Genomic DNA, 8,130 nt, shown 5'->3' on the forward strand with positions numbered 1-8,130 from the left:
GTCCATTGTCTGGCATCCGTGACAGAATTTATTAGAACTTGAAAATTGTGTTACCAAGTTATGGATTTAGGCTCACGGTATTTCGGTTCTTTAGTTAATAACACATTTTGCAGAAAAGTATTGTGTTGACAATGTTCAGGTCACCGGTAATAACGTGATCACTCGCATCATATATGAATAGGGAACTAGCAAAGATGATATCAGGAACTTTAGACTGGAAGTCGCCAATATTGAGATCCGGTAACACGTGTTTGTAATTGAAAATTTTAGTTACAATAGGTTGGGTATAGGTATAAGATATGATAGGAACAGACTGATATTTGACAAAGGGAGGTTTTTCGATTGAGCTGATATATAGTGAAGTATATTGACTTACTAGTAATTGATGGTATCGAGACCTTTGTTGGCAAAGGAAAGTTTCAGAAAAGATCGTTTCTTCGTTACGTCTTTTCCATTGTAAGCCGGTCTGAAAAGTCTGTGACGGGCAATATCCGAGAGATAGCTGAAAGTTTGTATTAGTTTGAATGGATATTTTTAACAGTGGTTTCCAAACATAAGTTGTACAGAGAACAAAGTTTCGAAAGGGGTATGGAAAACAGCTTAGAGTGGATGTGAAAAATACTCAACTGCTTCTGTATAAATAGCAGACAGTCATTAATGGAAACATAAAGAGTAGGTGATGTTTAATAACAATGACGTCTATGTCGAGGAGCACAGTTGAATATATTTTTCACATTCACCGAGCTACAGTAAGGACTAGATAGAACACCTATATTATCAATTTTGTAATCGCAATCATAGGGCCGTGCAGTTCCCAGTTCTCGAGTCTTCCTTTTGTCTACCTTGGGGTGTTACAAGATGAGGACTGTAAGTCCAGTGGCACATTTTTTCGATGATGCGAACTCGCAAAGAATGATTTAATGATCAGTCTGATTAAAATTTTGATGAAAAATGTCACTTGCATTGTTGTTAATGTCTGGTTCATGGCGACAAGGACGCTTATTAAGCCTTTGTTTTCTTTCAAAGACATACACCAATCCACAAAAGTTACAGTCTAATCAGTAAACAAAATGTGTTGATTTACAATTCAGATCAAAGTAGCTCCTTGTGAAGCTAGATTTTTTAGTTTAATTTCTAGTTAATTATAAGCATCTGTTATCAAAATTTTACATGTAATGCATTTTCGGGTTTTACATTTCGAAATGAAAAAGTGTTGTTCAGAGACATTAAATTCCAAAATGTCTTGTAGCTGAATTGTACACGGCCGTATGCGAAGATTTTTTTATGATCTGAATGTGACGTATCCGAGATATAAGTCACGTCTCGTGATAACGGGACAACTGCTATTACACTGTGTCATTGATGACGGCTGTTGATGACCTTTTTCTACTGGACGACGTCCTAGTCAGTATTGAATGTATCTATCCGTTAATTTTTGTATACTGGAACAGGAAATGTTTACCTTACCTTCTCAGGGCATTTAAATTTATCAGTGTTCGGCGGGTTTCGTGTTTTTCAAATTGTAATTGTCTGTTTAGTGTTTTGTGGACTGATGTTTGCCTGTATTCCCTGGAATTGTCTGAATAAAACAGAGCATTCGCCAGAGAGAGAGCAACCAAGAAATAAAAATAACCAAAAGACACATCGAGGTCGTTCTTCGACTTATGGGTTTTACCCCATAGTTATCTTGTCTCCCCTTTATAAAAGATTTTAGATAGAGGTCGTTTTACGTAACCTCGGAGCAATGAAAAAAAGGTTGTTAAAGCAATTGTTTACAAACGTTACCACCATTGTCGACGGAATCAATTATCTTGTTGACAATAGATAAGAACTAAATAGAGCTTGTCTGTATCTTAAATACCGGTATGACGATGTTTTATTTCATTTTAATGGCAAAATAAAAAACACTAGTTGTTACTTAAAAGTGAGACTAGGAACCATTAGTTTTTTAAATGTTGTGATATTCCTCAATTAGATTTGATAACTGTCAAACAAAGAGGAGCAAGTGCGGAGATTTAATTTTAATTAGATTGGATAACTGTAGGCTCAAGTCACAAATCATAAAAGTTGAACCATAAGACAATAAAGTTTGAATAAAACTGAATGACTTGTAATATTCATAGATAAACTTTTGTACGTTTCATGAATCCATTTTAGGCGCCACAAATTATTTACGCTGAAACTACAAATCTAAAGTGTGTCCAGTGACGCACAAAATTTACATTATCAACTCAGTAGTCAGTGCTTCGGTGCTGAGATGATATTAACAAACTTTTCTTAAATTCTCCGTTGAGAAACTAAGTAATTGTTAAGAGACTAAGGTTCTTACTCCCTCAGGCAAAATTGGCCTCAGATGAATTTAGCTTTTTTTTGGTCCCTGTTCTTACATATTCGTGGTATTCAGTTGTTTAGGTTTGAGCGTTCCTGATGAAGGTAAATCCAGAAAGGAGCTTCGGACGCACGAAATTGATACAGTGTTATTTTAATTACTAAAGTGTTATTTTCATTTACTCGAACTTGGTCGATACCACTGCTGGTCGACTGTTGGTCCCCGAGGATATCATTAGCTCAGTAACCAGTGAGTCAGAATATAATATGCGTCTAAAATAAACGTATTTACACTTTTGGTATTTAGCTATATTTTGCCTCCGAATGACCTTAGATCTACTCCGAATCACCTTTTGACGTCTAACAACAATTACTTTTTAATTGTGACGTCAAATGTTTTGAATTATGATGTCAAAGTTTACGGGAACCTGTGTGATTTTACGTAATGGCGGACAAATTTGCATACAAGTGTAAATACGTCTATTCCCTGTTGATAAATCAATAATTTAATTTTGGATGTAACACGTCTTCTGATTGGCTGAAAGTGTTTTGTCTATCAGCTCATAGACATAATTTTGTCATGTGACCGTGACGTCATCAACGTTTTTATCATGATTTACGCCTTTTTAGAATTTTATTATAAAGAATGACTGTAATATTTTTTCTGTCTATTCGAAATAACCTAAAAAATGTGGTGCACACTTTAAAAATGGAATTTAAGTAAATAGACTGATAAATTCAGTTATCGCTGGGGCCACTGACGGATTGTGTTTCATGTTTTAGATTTACCTAACATGAGTGACGTTATATTCTGTGACGTAATTTAGTCCTTTACAGAATTTCATCGCAGCAAGCAAGCTGTTTAAATTTCGTTAGCGGTAAAATTGAAAAAATTGAAAAGTAGTATCTTGTAATGGTAAAGTAGTGTTATTATTTTTTATTTTTATTTTTTTATATATTGAAGGGAAAATAGGGGCCAAACTTTTAAAATGAGACTATTAGAGAGTTTTGTGTAAATTGTGTCAGACGCAGTAAGCGAGGATATATACATGTATGTATGGTTTGAATGGTTTTACACTAGTAATTTTGGGGCCCTATATAGTTTGTTGTTCGGTGTGAGCCAAGGCTCCGCGTTGAAGGCCGTACCTTGACCTATAATGGTTTACTTTTATAAATTGTTATTTGGATGGAGAGTTGTCTCATTGGCACTCATACCACATCTTCCTATACGGTATCTATGTACATGTAATATTAGCAAAACTAGTACAAATTAAGTAATTATTTACAGCTTATCTTGCAGTCTGCTCCAAACCAGTTAAAAATCTTTAGTATTTAGGTGTCGACAACAGCTTTAATTTATATATATACTAGAATTTATTGTAATCTTCATCCTGGAAGATTCTAGGAGTTGCTCAAGCATATGAGTATCGTACGCTGTACGTTTAGGTGCCAAGCTTTGTTAATTTAGGCTGGAAGCATTATGACGAGCAATTTCATTTACATAAAACCATTGGCCCTACTGGTTCCTAGGCTACAGTTTGAATCCAAATTATGGTTGAAATTTATTAATGAAAATTATAGTACAGGTTGAACTTCAGTTAACATGAACACTGGGACTAATTTGAAATGTTATGCTTTTAATTACGTGGGTACCTAGATGTTGTTAAGCAGCTTGTTTGTTTTTTGTTGTTTTTTGTTTTTTTTTTTTTTTTGTGTGATGCAGGTCATCCTATTATTACTTGTCGGTTGTCCTAACAGGAGCATTTACCATGTTTACTTTGCATAATCTAGGCCTTCTTATGATAATCCAAGTTTCAGGTCACCTAGACCTCAAATGGAAATAAGTTTTCATTTGGGCAACCTAGTTCAAACCCAAGACGAGACAGAGAATGGTTGCTGCTGTTATACTAAATGTTTGTTTCTTCTTACATGGATTTAGACTCTAGTATACAGGTCCTCATAGTCATTCTTTTAAAATTGCATTTGCCTGAGTTGATCCAGTTATTCTTGTCTTGTTTTATGGGCAGTTTATTACATTATAAGAAATTCACTTCAACATAGACATCTTACACATTCAGGTATTTCCCATCCAATCTTTTATGGTAATATTCTTTACAAAGCACAAAATGTCAGTTTTACCTCAAAAGCTAACAAAACATTAAAGCAAACTTATGAAGAAGGAAAACTGTTGCCTGCAAAAAAAAAAAATACAAAAAAAAATGGCATTTTTGGCGTTAATATTGATTCACTTGCACAGTCTTTACATCTGACAGAAACTCATTTATTCTTAAACCAGTTGCTGGTATGATACGGGTTATGTTCCTCTAATATATTTTATGATGGTATGATACTAAACCCCCAATGGAGGGATGGTGCTAGATATTTCATATAATGAAGACATAATCTTTCGAACAGTTAAAATAAGGTCTGGAGCTGGCATGTCAGTAACTGTTTGTAGTCCTTTGTTGTTTATGTAATATTGTCATTTTCAATTTTTGTTTTGTTTGTTTCGTTACCTATTCTGTTATTGGACTCGGACTTCTGTGTGATTGTTACTGTGCGTATTGCTGTGTGTTTGTTTCTTCTTCATTGGGTTGAGATTTTAAAAAGCTTGTTTAATTTAACCCCTCTGCATTTTAGTGCCTGTTCCAAGTCTGGAGCCTCTGGCCTTTGTTAGCCTTGTATGAGTTTTTATTTTAGTTCATATATTTCGGAGTTTAGTATGACATTCATTTTCACTGATCTGGTACAAATTTTTCTTATGGCCGAAGCCATTTCTGGTTTTTAGGTGGATCGCTTCAGATGCTTGGTCCCAACTGCAGATGTTTATCCTGCTATAACCCCATGGGAATTTATTACTGTTATTTCAGACTTTTAGTAACTGTTTAATTGTAAGTTCCATAGCACCTAGTACATATAGATTTTTTTTTTTTTCATGAGTTCAGATCTCTAATTGTTTTAATGAACACATTTCCTTTCTCTCTCTATGAATTGTTGAGGTATTGCTTACTTAAAATTGAGAATGGAAATGGGGAATGTGTCAAAGAGACAACAACCCGACCATAGAACAGACAACAGCAGAAGGTCACCAACAGGTCTTCAATGCAGCGAGAAATTCCCGCACCCAGAGGCGTCCTTCAGCTGGCCCCTAAACAAATATATATACTAGTTCAGTAATAATGAACGCCATACTAAACTCCAAATTGTACACAAGAAACTAAAATTAAAAATAATACAAGACTAACAAAGGCTAGAAGCTCCTGACTTGGGACAGGCGCAAAAATGCGGCGGGGTTAAACATGTTTATGAGATCTCAACCCTCCCCCTATACCTCTAGCCAATGTAGAAAAGTAAACGCATAACAATACGCACATTAAAATTCAGTTCAAGAGAAGTCCGAGTCTGATGTCAGAAGATGTAACCAAAGAAAATAAACAAAATGACAATAATACATAAATAACAACAGACTACTAGCAGTTAACTGACATGCCAGCTCCAGACTTCAATTAAACTGATTGAAAGATTATGTCTTCATCATATGAATATCAGGCACAATCCTTCCCGTTAGGGGTTTAGTATCATACCATCATAACATATATGAGAAGAACATAACCCGTGTCATGCCAACAACTGGTTTTTAAATAAATGTGTTTAGTGCCGATGCAAAGACCCTATAAGTGAATCAATATTAACGCCAAAATATGCAATCTTTAATGACCTGACAACAGTATCGTAACTATATCCCTTCTTGATAAGTCTATTTAAAGGTTTTGTTAGTTTCAGAGGTGAATACTGACATTTTTGTGCTTTATAAAGAATATTTCCATAAAAAATTGGATGTGAAATACCTGAACGTATAAGAAGTCTGCATGTTGAGCTATATTTACGAATGATGTCCTTATACCGATGATAAAATTTAGTAAATGTTTTGACTAGTTTGTGATATCGAAAACCCTGGTGTAATAATTTTTCAGTAATACATAAATTTCTCTCGTTAAAATCTAAAACATTGTTACATACACGAGCGAATCGTACAAGTTGAGATATATAAACACCGTAAGATGGTGACATTTTGTATCTCTCTCAATAAAATTGTGACATTACTAATTTACTAGATTTGGATATTTTTTAGTAAAATTTAACAAATGTGTCAAAAAAAAAAAAAAAAAAAAAATGTGAGGTTTGACAGTTTTTAAGGAGGTATTAAACACTCCAGGCATAAGGACAATGATTTACATTTACCTTAACCAGAGTCATGATGAAGTCCAGCAAATATTTCCTTATCTTGTGTTGGTTAAACTTGGTATGAATGCAGTTTGTTTGAAGCTGTCTTTTCAATTGTTTTTGAGTATTATTAAAGGGTCGGAGATCCAATGCTGACAACTTAATACAGGGGTTACAGAAGAATTATTATTTTTCTCGATTAATTATGCTTTAAATTGTATTGGTATTACATATGTACATATACTTCCATGTAGCTTATTGCCGTACAAGAATTGTAGGAGATCCTATATAGCTATAATGTTTGGATAGTAGAATCCTCAATAGTAAGTATGTTTTTGTAGCAGACCGACATCCTCCAGATGGGGTTGACTTAGGTCTAGGCACTGAAATGAATTTTTGTGGTGGCATGATTGTCAAGCATGTTAAAAGTTAACTCAGAACAATGAAACTATGAGGATCCACCATATTTCTTAATAAAACATGTAGCAGGTAATGACACAGGTAGTTCTAGAGTGGGATTTTTGCACAATGAGATGAAGAACATGATCAGATGGATTATGCGGTTCATCAATTCTTAAGTCGTATGGTCTCAAATTTGACCAGGTTATTGCAAAGCATGGACTTGTGTTGCTATAGATCTAGAATATACAACTATATTATTGCCTTTATAATTAGCTGTCAGGGTTGCTACTTAAAATATCATGATCAGAAATTTTTCAACTTGATGGTTCTCACTTGTCACCCTTAACCAACATGCTTATGAAATGAATTGTTAAACATCTTGAATATTTATTTGATGATATACTATAATATACTATATTTTATGATATACAAATACAATCAACTATCTTATGGTTTGGTGTAGTTTTGGTTGGTATTTTTATCTGTGTAGGTAAATATGTTTTTGAACAGTTGTTCACAAAACACCATATTGATTATTTAACATATATATGTACCAAGTTGTACTTTAAATAAAATATCTATCTATCTATCTATAGTTATCTGGTTCACAGCTTTGCAGCGAACCGCTCTTTTTATGGCGGTTGACAGAGTCTCTGTTTCCCTCCGTCAATGTGGCAGAATTCGCTGCATAGAATCTTAATGTTAACTATGAAATTTTAGGTTTTTGGATAATACAGACTACACTTGTGTATCCCACAGTGTTTTTCTAAATTTAAAGCACCAGTGTATCCCACGGTGCATCTTTACATTTTCATATATATCTATCTATCTATCTGCAAGGTTGCCATATTATCTTCGGGTAACCAACCATATATCTATCTACATATACATATACATCTATCTATCTATATATATATATCATATGAATCTATATTATGAATAAAAGCTGTGGCCAGATATCGCCAAACCATATATGTATTTTGTTTTAATGGCACCATCTGAGATAATAACCCGCTACGCGGGTTATTCAGTGTGTACCACATTTTTGATGTTATTTCTTCATAGACAGAAAAAATATTACAGTCATTCCTTAAAGAAATTACGATTCCAACTTCCTCAAAATTGACCTTAAATGAATTTGGTTTTTTAAGGTCTCATTTAGTCGTGAAGTTCTAT

This window comes from Mytilus californianus, unplaced genomic scaffold (assembly GCF_021869535.1).
Source record: "Mytilus californianus isolate M0D057914Y unplaced genomic scaffold, xbMytCali1.0.p SCAF_4, whole genome shotgun sequence".
Classification (NCBI taxonomy): Eukaryota; Metazoa; Mollusca; class Bivalvia; order Mytilida; family Mytilidae; genus Mytilus; species Mytilus californianus.